The 16555-nt window shown below is 46.0% G+C and overlaps 1 protein-coding gene across 1 annotated transcript in view; it reads right to left on the bottom strand.

Moving 5' to 3' along the window:
• LOC136572973 (hematopoietic prostaglandin D synthase-like) overlaps positions 1-13433 on the bottom strand; it is a 71042-nt gene extending 57609 nt beyond the window's left edge. The window contains exon 1 of the mRNA XM_066574032.1: positions 13341-13433. The gene's annotated coding sequence lies outside the window, so the exon portion shown is untranslated. The remainder of the gene's footprint in view (positions 1-13340) is intronic.
• Positions 13434-16555: the final 3122 nt, after the last annotated feature.

The raw sequence follows: 16555 nt of genomic DNA, 5'->3' as shown, positions 1-16555 counted from the left end.
CCGGAGTCGGCGGCCGGGTGAGTGACGTATCTGTGCGAGGCTCTGCGAGCCCCGCACAAAAATAGGACATGCCACGCTTTGTTTGCCGCGCTACATTTCGCGCGGCCAAACCGCGGCCGTCTGCATAGGAGTGCGTATTGTAATGCACTCCTATGCAGGCTTTGAGCGGCGGAAATCCTGTGGGAAATCCCGCCGCGGGATTTCTGCCCGTGTGCAGGCGGCCATAAAGAAGTTATATACTCACCTTCCCTGCGCTGGCGTCCCCGTCTCCATGGTGCCGTCTAATTTCAGCGTCTAATCGCCGGATTAGACGCGCTTGCGCAGAAGGGTCTTCTCCCTTCTGGTCGGTCCGGGCACGAGCGGCGTTCTGGCTCCGCCCCCTTCTACGCATCATCGCGTAGCTCCGCCCCGTCACATGTGCCGATTCCAGCCAATCAGGAGGCTGGAATCGGCAATGGACCGCACAGAGCCCACGGTGCACCATGGGAGAAGACCCGCGGCCATCTGGGAGTAAAAGAAGGAAGAAGTTGCAGAGAGGGGATTCGGGTAAGTAAAAATTTTTTTTTACATTTCAACACATCCCTTGGGTTTGTCCTGCACTGAACGGGGGGCCTATGCAAAAAAAAACAACCAAAACCTGGTTCGGCGCGGGACAACCCCTTTAAGCAATAGCAAGCGTCTACAGCGAGTTTCTACCAGTGAATGGTAATATCACATTACTAAGGCCTGGTAAAACTGAAAAAAACCCCACTATCTTAGGCCAGTCTCACACAGGCGGTTTTAAGTGCGGTGCTTTACAGCGTTTTAGAATAGCGCCCCCCCCCCTTTTCTATCATTTTTATTGGGTTTTATAATAAAGGAAAAAAAAGAAAATTGCCATTTTTGTTGCATTAGAATACAATGTCTGTACTGAGACATAAATATTTTAAACATAAAATGTGTTTTCTTACAAGAGAAAAGAAAATAGTTGTCAGGCTAATCGCCTCACAATATCACGCAACTGGGAAAGGGCTGAAGTTTCTACCATAAAAGAAACAGAACAGCATTTTTAAACACGTTTGACAGTGTTTTTAATGCGCCCCATCATCACAATGGGTGGTGTGGTGCAATAAAAAGCGCTGCAACACCTAAAATAGAACAGCGCTTCATTTAGCGCATTTTAGAGATGCCGCGCTAAAATGCTAGTCCGCAAGGCCCTTTTAAAGTCACGGGGCGGAGGAAGTCCCAACGGGTTGTGTAATGTATCACGGGAGAGGACCCCTTTAAAATATAACCTTTATTAAATACAATTTAAAAACTTTAAATATGTTTTTTTAGGACCAGTAGCAAAGGACAAACAAACATGTATCAAGTGAGGCTGATGCAGGCTATGTACTATCTTGAGCACCTACAATAAAGGTGCTGACTAGAGATGAGTGAGCACCAAAATGCTCGGGTGCTCGTTGCTCGAGTCGAACTTTTCGTAATGCTCGAGAGCTCATTTCGAGTAATGAACCCCATTGAAGTCAATGGGCGACTCGAGCATTTTTGTATGGGACCGATGCTCCGCATAGGTGATGACTTGTCAAACACCAGAAAACATCAGAAAGTCATGGAAACAACACAGAAACGGATAGGGAAGGGCAGGGGCAGCATGCAGGGCTGCATCTGAGGCTCCCAGGTCCCACTATTAAGCCAAAATGGGGGCAAGAGTCTGGCATTATCCCCTAACAATTTACTTTGGACAAACCCTCATTAGCAAGGCACATGCACTGGCACATCTTAGCTAAGCACCACACTACCTGCAACCAAGGACAATCACTGCCTGCGAGTGACACCGCTGCCTCTTCTCCTGGGTTACAGGAGACCCTGCGTCCACAGCGCACCCAAAATTTTCCCTGCACAGCGTTCAGCTGGCCTCATGCCACACGCTCACTTCATAGCCACAGCACCCTCATGTCTATTTATAAGTGCGTACTGGATGAGGAGGAACTGGAGGCACACACTGCAGAGGGTTGGCGGGGCCAGGCAGCGTCCCTCTTTGAAAGTGTGGGCGATAGCCCACAATGCTGTTGAGAATTGATGATAAAGTGACGTACGATCATCATTCCAATCCCATGCCACCTCCGTCACAAAGTTGTCAGGAGCCGCAAACATGGGTATAAAGGGGACTCAGGTGCCAGCACTTCTACACATCTCCACAATGCAGTAATACTCTGTGTGGGAAGCACGTGAGCGGGCCCAGGGTCAGGCTCAGTCCCAGCAAACACCTTGTGTGACCCAAGGTGCCGCAGGTGACATAGCAATGGGGAATCCATGTGTCCCCACACAATTCATTCTGTGTATGTGTCAGATAGCTAAACGCTGCAAGGTGAGGTCTTTGAGTTCCTTGGGCTCGCCTATGCCATCGGTGCACAAAGATGGTATTACACAGGAAGAAATCAGAGTGCCCAAACATGGCAGAGTTTCACCCCGCCAAGGACCTTGGCCTCGGCCCACATTTCTGCCCAAGTCAGTCAGTGTATTTGTGCCAGACAGGTAAAACACTGCGATGGGAAGTCTTTGTGCACCCACAGCATAGGCGAACCCAAGGAACTCAAACATGGTATTACACATGAGGAAATCAGAGTGCCCAAACATGCAGAGTTTCACCCTGCTAAGGGCCTTGGCCTCGGCCCACACTTCTGCCAGTCAGTGTATTTGTGCCAGACAGGTAAAACAACGCAATGAGAAGTCTTTGTGCACCCACAGCATAGGCGAGCCCCTGGAACCAAAGGAAAGTATTACACATAAAGAAATCGGAGCGCCCAAACAAGGCAGTTTCACCCTGCCAAGGACCTCAACCTTGGCTCACACCCTCAGTAATCGTAGCAGGGTGGCAGCGTCTGTGGTGGACTTGCGGAAATGTGCGCAGACGCGGTGCACCTTGCCGAGCAGGTCAGACAAGCGGGGGTAGTTTTTCAGAAACCGCTAAACCACCAGATTGAAGATGTGGGCCAGGCATGGCACGTGTGTGAGGCTGCCAAGCTGCAGAGCCGCCACCAGGTTACGGCCGTTGTCACACACGACCATGCCCGGTTGGAGGCTCAGCGGTGAAAGCCAGAGGTCGATCTGCTCTGTCAGACCCTGCAACAGCTCAGGGGCCGTGTGCATCTTGTCACCCAAGCTGATTAGTTTAAGCACGGCTTGCTGATGCTTGCTCACAGCTGTGCTGCCGTGCGCTACCGACTGCTGGCTCACACTTCTTAATGGAGAGGTAGAGGTGGCAGAGGAAGGGAGGGGGGTTGGAGGAGGTGGCATAAAATGCAGCAGATACCATCACCAAGGTCGGACCCGCTATTCTGGGTGTGGGTAGGGCGTGAGCAGTCCCAGCCTCCACCAAGTTCACCCAATGTGCCTTCAGGGAGATATGGTGGCCCTGCCCGCCAGTACTTGTCCACGTGTTCGTGGTTAAGTGGACCCTCCCAGTAACTGCGTTGGTGAGGGCACGATTTATGTTGCAGGAGACGTGCTTGTGAAGGACGGGGACGGCACACTGGAAAAATATTGGCGACTGGGGACTGAGTAGCGTGGGACCGCCGCCGCCATCATGTTTTTGAATACCTCAGTTTCCACAAGCCTGTACGGCAGCATCTCCAGGCTGATTAATTTGGCAATGTGCACGCAGGTGGGTGGTGGCGTATTTCCGCTTTCGCTCCAACGCTTGTGTTAGCGACAGCTGAACACTGCGCTGAGAGACAATGCTGGATAGAGTGGAGGGTGTGGGTGCAGGCTGGGAGGTGTTCGTGCCTGTGTCCTGGGTAGGGGATTGGATCTGTGTGGCAGGTTGTCGCACAGGGGAATATTCCTAAACAAAGGGAGTTATCTACTGGACCTATTTAAGCATTGCAACACCTCACACCTATGATGAGTCGTGCAATCTCTCCATAAGATTGCGTAGTAATATCCTCCCACACTGCCGTTTTTTACCCGGCAGGGTGGTTACTCATGATATTGCACTTTTAGAGAGGTGGAGACATATATATTGATCACCTCTTTTACGTTGCCAGAAACAAGTTCACACTGGAACCGTAGTCATTATTACATAGGTACAGGGGGAGAGTTCTGTAGGCTATTGTCAGCACCTTTATTGTAGGTGCTCAAGATAGTACATAGCCTACCGCTAGTGTATATGCACATGGGTGATGCAATTTTCTTGCACCAGCCTCACTTGATACATGTTTGTTTGACCTTTGCTTCTGGTCCTAAAAAAACATATCTAAAATTTTTAAATTGTATTTAATAAAGGTTATATTTTAAAGGGGTCCTCTCCTATGACACCGAAAAGCCCCATTGAAATCAATGGAGGATCAGTACAGAATTTTTAGCGGCCATTTCAAACATCTGCTGAACGCTTAAAAAAACAAACAAAACGCCTATATGGGAAGTGGCCTTAATGCCAATATTTCAAAGCAGGTACGATGCTGTAAGACACAACACAACTTGAAGCTCCTGGACCTAAATGCAGAATCTATGACAAGACTGCTTACCTGGACATAGACCATTTATAATACTGGTGTTGTCTTATCTATCAGGCAGACCCTCTGGCATCAAGGCCCGGGTGACTGTGCAACCTCTGCCACCCCTATAGCTATGCCCAAGATTGTGAGTTTTAAGTGAACACCAGTATTAGCAATTTTTGAGCCAAAACCAGATCCATCAGGAAGTAGACGTCCTAACTTTAAATTTTCAATTTCCTTTAAATCTACTTCTGGCTTTGGCTCAAAAGCCTGCACACAAAAACTGCCACAAAAGCCAGTGTGTAAAAGCACCCCAAAACTGTTGGCCCATTTATTGAAGGAAAAAAAAGTTATCCAGCACTGGATTCACACAGCCGTATGGCAGGTTGCAGTGGAGAAACTTGGGTACAACAGATATCAGTCAATGTGCCGTCTGGTCTGCATGGCCGCTGCACATCACATGTCCTAATCTCATCCATGAAGACAGAAGAGAGCATACAGCAGTTTTGTTTACACGGCCCAGCAGTCTAGGTGAAAAACAGCTCATCTGTACAGTTTTCAAGGCTGTGAGCCGTCCATAGATTATACAGACAGCGCATGGCCCAAAAGCACAGCCGTGCGACTTGGCCCTTAGGGTACAATTGCTCAGCTGCGGCTATTGCTCATGTTTTACCAGCATTTAGTGGTAAACCACAAACTATTACTAGTGTAAGCATAACTATCCATGTAAGACAAGAGCTGTCACCTTAGGGCGGTATTACACGAGTGCCACTAGTGTTCCCAATCTACCCTAAGAAAATGTGGTAACCATATGCAACCGAAATACTGACCACTCACAGCGGCCAATCACTGGGAGATTTTGCACAAAGAAAGAGCAGTGCCAAGGGCAGAATCTGTGGCCACTGGTTCATCGGAGTTTTTGCTGCATGTAGTTTACTGTACATTCCAATGAGAACGTGGACTCAGCAATCTCCCTGGATCTAATGTCTCCATGTGTCCCGTCATTCAAATGAAGGCAGGCAGTGGGCAGAAAACTAGGAAGAAGGGGAGTAGTATTTGTAGGCCGCCTTCACATGGGTCAGAACTGCTGTGGTTTCCACTGGCGGAATCTCTGCAGTACAGTACAAGCCACCTGGAGGGGATTTAAAAAAACAATCTGCTTTGCATGCGGTGTAAATTTCCTGCAATAAGTCTGCAGCATTGCTGAAAAATGCAGTGGACTCCAAATCCGCATGCCTATTTAGGCTGCAGAACTCGACCCTTCAAATATACGGGTTCAATCCCACAGCAGAGCTGCAGATTTGGCCACTGGAATTTACAGCGCAACTACTGTGGGATGTCCGCAGGGATCACGCTGTGTGTGAAGGCAGCCGAAGGCCATTTTCACATGGCCGAGAAAATCCCGCAAGATTTGTGCGTTGCGAGACCCACAATATGAACCCCATTCTTTTGAACGAGGTCATACACCTGAGCAATTTGTTTTTCTGCATCGCAATTCGGAAAACAAATTGCAGCACGTCTTATTATGGCTGACAGCCATGGCGGAGGATCACCATTTCCCTGAAGTGTTGTGAGGCGGTTTTGAGATAAAAACACCTCAGAGTCGCATGAAATCGCACGTTGGCGAGTGAAATATTGCGCTTGCTTATGTGAAATTAGCCTTAGGTGAGGGGCGATTTGTGTGTTGCGAGAGGCACGAATATGAACCCCATTTTTGTTTTTAATGGGCCGGCAGCAGCATCGCGCCGCGAGCTCGGTGCAGACAGTGCGATGCAAGGCTTTCCTATTTAAAACAGTGGTAGACACTCAGTGATCCTCCGCCGTGGCTGCCAGCATCACACATTGTGTCGCACAGCGTGCAGTCGCACTGGCACTCGCAACGTAAAATTTTCCTATGGGTGGGAGGCATTTTTGCATCAAAGCCACCTTGCATCACTTTGGGGAAGTAGCAATCCTCGGAGTGTCTCCCATTGTTATCAATGTGGAGACCTCGCATCGTAATGCGTGCAGCTAGTATGTCGTGCGATGCTGCTGCTGGCTCATTAAAAAAATTGGTTGATGCGACGTGACGGCCTTGTTGATGCAGTTAAAAATAAATAAATAAATGCTTATGTGCATGACATTAAAAAAGAGATTTCTGCATTTCACATGAAAATCTCGGCCATGTGTAACCAGTCTTAGAGTCCTTTTTTAGCAACGAAACACCAGTTTAGGTACATAAAGTAAATAATAGTTTTGGTAGTTCTCACACTGGCTGCCTTATAGGCATAAGTTGTTTGAAAAGTTAGTGTTCATCACCCAACAATTCTCTAAGGACCAAGTGGCTTTGGAAAAGGGAAAATTGAAAATAAAGTCCCAAGTTTCAAACAACGTTTTTTGTTTTGTCTTCTATTCAGTCCATTTGGAATAAGTAGGATCATTTTTCCAAGAATAACTTTTCAGGCCGGCAGAAAAGCTTTTACATATGGAATTTAAGGGCTAAACACCCCCCCCCCTCCCCCCTCAAAAAAACGACAGAAAAATGCAAAACGCTGAAACAATCCTCCTGCTGGGATTTTTAATCCTCGCATCGCAGCTTATCCTTAAGGCCTCGTTCACATGGGCGACAAAGTCGCGCTATTTTGTAGCGTTGCTACAATGCTACAAATCGCATGTAGAGAAGCCCATGCTTTCCTATTAGTTACTTCACACATGCGATGTTTTGTAGCATGCATTGAAACGACACAAAAACCTCACGGGTCCCGCTATATGCACCCGGCTTGTGAGGTTTTGTAGCCCATGTTTCTCTATGGAGCCTTCCTCCCTGTTGCATCGCACAAAAATGCAATGTGAAAGCTAAAATGTAAGCCCTGGCTGCAGAAATCACAAAAAACACACATACATCACCTGTGCCGCGCTGTCAGCCTGGCTGCATCTTCTCCCCGGCAGTGATCTTTTCCTCTTCTGGCCGGGGATTCAAAAATCCCCGCCTTCTGGAAGCACTGACTGTGATTGGCTAAGGTTCAGCCAATCACAGCCAGCACTCAGTGAATGGCTGTGATTGGTTCAATCACTGCCATTCATCGAGCGCTGGCTGAAATTGGCTAAGCGTCAGCCAATCACAGCCAGCGCTACAGGAGGCGGGGATTTTTGAATTCCCGGCCAGAAAAGATGATGATGATCTGTGTCGGGGACCCGGGGAGAAAATGCGGCCAGGCTGACAGCGTGGGACAGGTGATGTATGTGTTTTTTTTTCCTTCAGCTACGGTGTATTTTCGGGGACGGCTTGAATATTTCAAGCCTCCCCCAAAAATTCTTGCATGTGGTGCTACAAAGTTGCGGTATCACCGCAAGAAATAGCAGCAATATCGCACGGACCAGCGATGCGATACCGCTGCGATTTTCTTGCAGTGATGCCGTGTCACCTGTGTGAACGAGGCCTAAACATTGCTAGTGGAAAGGTTGTTATAGAACAACATGTGTGGGATGTTCTTGCGAGAGCTCGCACTTTGGCATCGCACTGAAAACGTGTGATTACCTCGGCAGTGAAAAGAAGCCCTAAGGGTGCAGATACATGGTGCACTTGACAGGACTGAAAAAAATCTGCACACAAAACACTTTTTTGCATTTGATGCATATTTTGAAATCCCTTTGATTTCTATGGCAAAGAAAAAAAACAGAGTAAAACGAAAAACAAGTGATGTCACCTTTTAAATATGCGTCAGGGGAAAAAAGACAAGTCAAGACAAGGACATGCTGTTTTGACGTGTATTTTGGAGCAGAAGCACCTTGTACTGTTATGCGTCACGGCACACTCCAGCTATTTCCCTATACACAGTTCATTCTCTGTGTAGCAATGCATCTAAAACACTGGATCTCGGCCCCATGCAAATATAAAACGCGATTACCGTAAATGGATAAGGCCACGCTACAAGGATAGATTGTGTCCTCACCAATTCTACTTCATCCACGATAAAAAGTGGACTCACCTGGACTGAAGAACCAGTCTGAATGACAAGCCACTACACCGCTGATCTAAGTGCGCCTACAATCTATTTGTTGCTACAAGAACCACATCCCTGTATAGCTTCAGGAGTACAGGGAGAACGTCATAGGAATAGGCCGGGCTCTTGATCCGCTGATCACGAAAACGGATGGCGGTGGTCATCTTCTTCTGGCCAGATGTCACATGACCCTTGATGGTGGCATGTCTTTTTGGCCAAAACATGTCACAATCACTGGTGTCGGCCACTATCTTCTAGTTTGTTGCCATGTTACTTCTATACGGCACTCTCTCCCTCCCCACCCTGGTGATGTGGCTACCCACCTAGGTGGCCATGTTTATTTCGTCAGTCAACCATGCGCTAATTAACACACACCATTACTCCCACATCCCCTTTTTGTTCTAAGTATAAATATGTCTATCGTTACACAGTTTGGTGCTTGATAACGAATGTAATCAACATCCTCCGAAACGCGTTGCAGAACACAATCCATGTGTTTCTTGCTTTCTGCATCTATTGAACTGTTTTTGGAATAAATCTTTCAGACACCCCCCAGACACCTTCTGGGGATTTCTTATTTGTGCCCATTGGTCCCTATGGCCTTCTCTCTAAATTAATTTACTTTGGATGATTTAACCTACATGCTCACCAAGCGGCACAGGAGTTACGTACACTTTTATCATGTTTGAAGACCTCATTACCATCCGTGGGCCAAAAATTCAGGCCAAAATCTCCATATTTTAACTGCTACAACATAGGATTGGGGCTCAGAAAGAGAAGTTGACACTTCAGAGTGTATAGAGTGAATTTCCTCTAAAGCGACCCTCTTGTTTCCGGATACAGAAGGGGCAGGGGGTATATTACCTACAATTGTTCTTTTTTGTGGTCCTTCCAATATGACACTTTTAGGCTATGTGTGCACCAAGATGGCTTCAGCAATTTTCTAGCTACTTATTGCACACTGTGCACTGCTCTGATTGGCCAGTGATGATCACATGAGCAGCTCTTGCCAATCAGAAAGAAGGTAATGATGCATTAGTAGTCCAAAACTGCCAAGGCACTATGGGAATTAAGCAGCCTGAAGATTGTGTCAGCCATCTTGGACAGGCAAAAACAGGACCTGGAACTGGTGAATTGGAAGGAGAGCAGAGAAGAGGATCTAATAGACCCCACTCAGATACCAGAGCAGAGTCTTGTCCCAAAACTAGAGGGTCGCTTTAAAACAGACATCTAATAATCCAGAAACTCTGATAATTTAGCATAGTTTTTCAGCTCAGAACTGCAATGTCATAGAACTAGAAAACAGATGAAGCAGAGACATTTTATTTTGGGCTTTCTTTGTGAAGGTTCTTGTACCTGCACAAGTTAGTTTTAAGTAGTTTTTATGTGATTGTCCTATAATCCACAATATCTGTTAATTCAGCAGAACCTGTTAAATCCAATTAATACAATGATTGATTTCAGTGCAGTAAGTATAAGTCTGCTGTCTAGTGTTGGGTTTAGCTTAGACTCAGAGAGAACGGGTTATTCATTAATCAAGGTATACAAAAGGTTAAGGGGCCTACAGAAGGCAGGCGGTTTGATGCATATACTGTTGTAGGTTTACAAAATAAAGCATAAGTTTTAGATGCACCAATTAACTACAATTCCTATATGCTGGTATAAACTGTATGCAGCGTTCAGCAATCCACCCTTTGTGGGAATCCAAGTAATACATTGCCTTTGACATCTAGGCATAGTGTTTGTCACTGCCACTGAGCTGTTTTCTGTGGGAAGCAGTTCTGTTCTCACTGCAGTGGCCATCCTTGGTTTTACAGGCAAAGCTCCCATTCACCTGAATGCATGCAATACCAAGCTTAGCCACTGCAGTGAGAACAGAGCTGTCTGCTTCCTGCAGAAATCAGCTCAGTGCAAGAACATGCTAGCCCAGAGAATAGCTGACCAGTGGAGGTCATGATATAGTTGCTGTTTTGTCATGTTTTTAGTTTTCAATTTTTGCAAAACTGTTAAAGACATAATAAAATAACGCCCTTTTGCAAAATTTCAACAATACACCTGCAGGTGTTAAACCGGTGGTGCTTCTATACAAGGCAAATCACTGCAAAAAAAATGACAAAACCAGCACATGAGAATATACCCATAGGCCTCCTGCAAACGGCCGGGTCAGATCCCACTGTGAGAATTCTCGCAGCAGGATGCGAGCCGTGCCCCTGCAGTGACCACTGCAGCTTACCTGCTGTCAGCATCTCCCTGCTCTGCTATGTGTCAGCTGCTGCCCAGATGGCACTTGCGCAGAGCCAAGCCGGCTCGTCACTAGTGACGTGTTTGTGCGGGCCTCTGCGAGGCTCGCACAGAATTAGGACATGCCACGATTTGTTTTCACGCGGTCAAATTGCGGCTGTCTGCATAGGATTGCATTATCTAATGCAATCCTATGGCAGCAGGCACGGGCAGAAATTCTGCAGGAATTCCCGCCATAGAATTTCCACCTGTGTGCAGGGGGCCATAAACGGGTTGTTCCACACAAGTTATCTGCTGTCAGAGATACGTCCTCAGGATAGGTCATCAATATTTAATCATCAAGAACCTATAGCATGGGATTTTTGGCGATCACCCAGCCCAACTATCAGTGCAGCACGCCAGATGTGCATCATAGGAGACAGAATCGGAAATGGCCTAGCTGCCTTCACACGCTTTAAAATTAATAGTAACTAAAGCAGCTATTATGATGCCAGTACTACTTGTTTTCAATAGAAGTGAAGCCAACGAGGCTACCTATGTTTCTATCTCCTATGACACACATTTGGCCCGCTGCATTGACAACTGGGTGAGGAGGTGGTCGCCGGGGATCCCATGTGGTGGTTCACTGACAATTAACTATTAAGTAGAGAAAGTCCTGACAAAGGATACTTGGAAGCTATAAAACTAATTTTTATGCATCGGGCCAGATTTAGGCAAAAGTATGACGCTGGGCAAAATTTAAAAAAATGGGGCCACAAATCCTGACAAAGGACACTTGGGAGCTATAAAGTGGTTATGCATCAGGAATGGTTTTACCCTGGTTGTAGTCCTTGATAGAATTAAAAGTGGGGCCCAAAATCCTGAAATGGTGACTTCACCAAAATCGGCAGAGTTTACAGGACAGACATCTTTGGTGCTTCACCTCTGCATTCCCAGCTTCTACACTAGAGCCCCACGGAATGCAGTATAACTGGAATCAGTCGGCTAGTGGCGCATGCACCAGAGGAGGACTGGAGTCCCACAGGGGACAGGTAAGTTTAAATAAATTTGTGAAATGTCAAACATCTAAACTTGTATTCACATTCACCCGTAACAGTCATGCTGTGCCTCCAATAACTTTGTGATAGGGTTCTCTGGCTATTTTTCTTTTACGGCTATGGCTGCCTTCACACGAGCGTCAAAATTACACAAGATTTCTGGTTTGTGAGACGCACAAATATAAACACCATTCTTTTGAATGGGGTAATACACATGAGTGATGTTTTCCTGCATGGCACCGCGATGCGATGTGGGAAACAAATTGCCACATGTTCTATCTTGCTGCATACTCTCGCATCGCCGCGTCCATTATTTTCCATTGTACCATCGTACTAGGTGCACTCAATGCGAGGTCTCCCATTGAAAACAAGGGGAGAAACTCTGCAATCCTCCGCAGACAGCTACACCGTAGGATTGCCTCTTCCCTGAAGTGATGCAAGGCTGTTTTGACATGAAAACGGCTCACATCCATAGGGAATTCACATAGTGGGGAGCGCAATATGGGGCCATAATTCACAGCCCCATATTATCCTAGCCAGTGTGAAGTTAGCCTAACTGATAAACTTTTAATATAAGCATATAAGTATTTGTGTAAAATTAGTTGTACTTTTATTAATGATCTTAACTCATTTTTTGAAAATATATGTTTCATTTGTATCTTTATTTTCATTTTTTTTAAAGAAAAAGATCAGAGTTTGCTGAGGATGGATCTCACAGCGAGGCCAAAACTGCCTGCAGCTGGAATCGATTAAAACAACTGTTTATCAATTCTATAACTTTTGCTATTGATGTCAAGCAGGAAAACTGAAAGAAATCCATAAAATGAATATGCCCAGTCTGTTTTTTAAAAAAAACAAAACAAAAAACACAGTTATCAATGACACTTTGTGAATGGAAAAATGTGTGAGTGCGACCTTAAGTAAAAAGCAATCACTGCTCTGCAACATTTGGCTGCCATTGAAAAGTAGAACACAGGCAACAATGTAGCAAAAATGTTACTAATGAGCATTAGGAATCCAAAATGTAATCAGTACAAGGTTATCCGAAATATGATAGATAGTGAGCTGATAACTTTATAGGTGGTTTTAGTGCTACTGCCTGCTTAGAAACTTTATAAGCCAAACTTTCCTGATTGGTATATCTGTCTCTTTAAATCCTGATACAGTGTGTGCACTGCCAATTCCATGAACAGACAGCATATGTGTGTAGATAATTATCAGCTGTAGCCAACCTCTGCTGTGAAATCAGTATGTATGTATATACACACACACATATATATATATATATATATATATATATATATATATATATACACACACATACATACACACACACTAAAAATAAACAAACAATTATTATATAGATTACATCATGAATCTGTTGTGCCCAGCAATAGTCTTTCATGCATTTTCCTGTTGCAAAAACACTGGTAATATGACTGAAAGCAGCATTAGGACTACAGAAAACCTCCACTGGGGTATTAGGATCTCAATATACACACTTTTATCTATTGCATATCAGTCAAGGGTGATAATATTTCATAACAAATGACCCCCATTTCATGGATAGTAGAAAACAGCAGGGGAGATTTTTCCTTTACCTCGCAGTCCAGAGTCTTCAGGAGGAAGCAGAGCTGTACTAAGCCTGGCCTCACAGACAGAAGTAATTTTGAACTGTTCCCTGCATTAATTGTATCCACCCACACTAGTAAGGATCCAGCTTTATTACTCAATATTGCCCTCTAGAGGATGGAATACACAAAGAACATTTTATTTAACATTTGAGTTCAAACAAGGTCTTTCTATAAACACAATGGGAATTGCTTTACATCAGATCCTGTCCTTGTATTTGCCAGGCCATGAAGGATCGTTAACCCCTTAGTGACCACGCCTGTTTGAGCCTTAGTGGCCAAGTAATTTTTCTGTTTTATTCATTGTTGCATTCCCAGAGCCATAACTTTTAAATGTTTCTGTCAACATAGCCATATGAGGGTTCTTTGCGGGACAAGTTGTATATTTTAATGGCATCATTTTTGAGTACATATAATACATTGTATAACTATTAGGCTGGGTTCACACTGGGCGTATTCCCACCGGAAATCCCGCTGTTTGGCCGCAGCAAAAAACGCGAGATTTCCGCCGGGAGAACCGCCGCAGAAAGACTCGCGGCGCCTTTGAAGCGGCCCGGCCGCTTGCTCTTCCGCTGCGGTCGGCGCTCCCATAGAGGAGAGCGCGGCCGCGGCGGAAAGAAGAGATAAATAGACATGCTGCATCTTCTGAAGCCGCAGCTGCGGTCGCCTCAGCCACGGTTCCAGCCTGACTTACCGCAGCGGATTAGCCGTCCCCTGTGGACGAGATTTCTGAGAAATCTTGTCCACATGGCTGGCTAATCCCGAGATTAGCGGCCGCAGGTGGATTTGCTGCGGCGAAATTCTGCGCGGAATTTCCACGGCAAATCCGCCCTGTGTGAACCCAGCCTTATTTTGCTTTTAGTTGGTTTGGGGGGGGGGGAAATCTGACATTTGTTTATTGGATTTAATTTTTACGGCGTTCAGTGTTCAAAGCAAATTATTTGGTAACATTATTCTCTGGATCAGCCTATTCAGTTAATACCAAGTTTAAACAGTTTCTTTTTTAGTTTCAAATGACCTATTCTTTATTGGCACTGCAAGAACAGAACAAGTTCAGATCACAAGGTAGAAAAGAAGGCCAAAAATTACAAAACAGATTCTTTAAACAGGGAATCTGCACTGGTAAAATAAAGAAAGGGAGTAGAAAATGTGGAAAATTTGTTGCTTCATGCTGTTATAAATCCCATCAATATAAGGGCCTATTTACATGGCCGTAAGCATTTTTCGTGCGCTTGCCAGCGCCGTAAAAACCCTGAATGGCAAAGGGCCCAGCGCATATATGCCAAGGCCGTAATGCCATGGGGCCTGAGGAGACATTCACCTGTTCTCTCCCCCTCGCTGGCTCACCAACTCCATCCATTTGCATTGGGTGGGGGCGGGATGGGGAGGAGCTAAGCTCCCGCCCCTTGTCTGCAGCCAGCAATGGCTTAGCTCTGCCCCCACCATGCCCCCTCCCATTGCAAACAGCGGCAAGGGGCAGAGAGGAGAAGAGAAGGGGAGGGAGTTTAGTAGTCACGCTGCTAAACTCCCTCCCACATTCATTCCTCGACAGCTAGTATAGACTCCCATAGAAATCTATCCAGCTGCCACCGCCGGTGTGACAGCACTTTAATTCCGCAGAAATACACCCCAGTGCACTGATGTGTTGTAAGCCAATGCATCAGAGGGGCAGCGTACATCGGCCAGGCATGAAAACCTGGCCGATATACACCCGTGTGAATAAGCCCTAAATTACCGCAATAGACTATAGTTTAGAAAAAAAATATTAACGCTTCTCTCAGGTAAATCTCCATACAGCCAGGAATGACAGGGTTAACAAGCAAATATGTGCAAAATAAAAATGCTAGAAAATCTATTATAATACAGAGAGCTCCGTGAGCGTTACATTGTCTCTAATAACAGTTGTGTTTTGTTTCCAAAAGCTGCTTCCTTCTCCTCTGAGACTAAACTGTTCATAGCTAGAAAAGAACACTTATATCATCAGAAAAAAAAGACGATATAGTACTGGTAGAGGGGAAATGCCAGCATGGAACAAGTGACCACCAAGGTAAACGCAAAATGCATCTGGGCACAAACTAGCCAGCAGTAGGGAACGGCAATGTTAGATGACCCTTACTGCAACCTCACACAGGTTTATCGCGCTCTGCAGACAATGAAGCAAAGACGTGGTTCATACCTTGCCAACACAGGGCAGATATAACTGCGTAATCAATTTTAACACCAAATCTGAGGCACAATTGTTATTGGACACTAAGCATGAAATGATCTATGTAATTGCTTAACAGATTAGTTACTGATTTTCCATAATAAATAACTTAGGGCTCTTTCCCACGACCAAATATCGGCCGCCGTTTTCACGGCCGGCCAATATACGCTACAAACTGGGGCATAAAACTTGTGAATGGGCACAAAAATCTAATGTTTGTGCTCCCGTTCACACGGCATGGGCCCCGGTGCATACACACTGAGGCTGCCATGCCGTTGAGCCTTCCCCTTCCCTCCCCCTCGCCGGCTCACCTCTTCTCTCCTCCCCTCCAACTGATTCCAATGGAACGGGGTGGAGCTAAGTGCTGCCCCATTTCACCTCCTCCTATTGCTGGCTGTGGACAAGGGGCAGGAGCTTAGCTCCATCCCCATCCCAGCCCTTGTCAGCAGCCAGCAATGGGAGGAGGCAGGACAGGTGGTGCTTAGCTCCGCCTCCTCCCATTGGAATCAGCGGGAGGAGAGAAGAGGGAGGGAGTTTAGCAGTCACGCTGCTAAACTCCTCCCACCTCCCTTCTCCGGCCGGTGTCGTTGGCTCCCATGGGAGCCGATGAAGCTGCAGGCGTATTCCAGCTCAAAAGATAGTTCCAGGACTATCTTTTGGGCCAGACATAAAAATGCCCGGCGCTATATTGGCCAGCTGGACGCTTTTACTTCACGGGAATATGGCCATGTGATCTGATGCATTGGATTCCAATGCATCAGAGCACAGCGTATATTGGATGATTGTGAAACTGGTGTGTGCGAAATACGCTCGTGGGAAAGAGTCCTATAAGAGATCCCAGGAGGTTTTTCTCTAATTAATTTGTTCTAATTTCCAATATACAATGCAAGAAAGAGCAATAGAATGTATTGCCAACTATATACCCAAGTGATGGGACTGCACAGCTCCATGTAACCAGTGCAAGAAAACATACAAGGAT

The sequence above is a fragment of the Eleutherodactylus coqui genome, chromosome 7, assembly GCF_035609145.1.
Source record: "Eleutherodactylus coqui strain aEleCoq1 chromosome 7, aEleCoq1.hap1, whole genome shotgun sequence".
In the NCBI taxonomy this organism is placed as follows: Eukaryota; Metazoa; Chordata; class Amphibia; order Anura; family Eleutherodactylidae; genus Eleutherodactylus; species Eleutherodactylus coqui.
The sequence above is the reverse complement of the archived record's forward strand: the minus strand, read 5'-3'. Positions and strand labels throughout refer to the sequence as shown.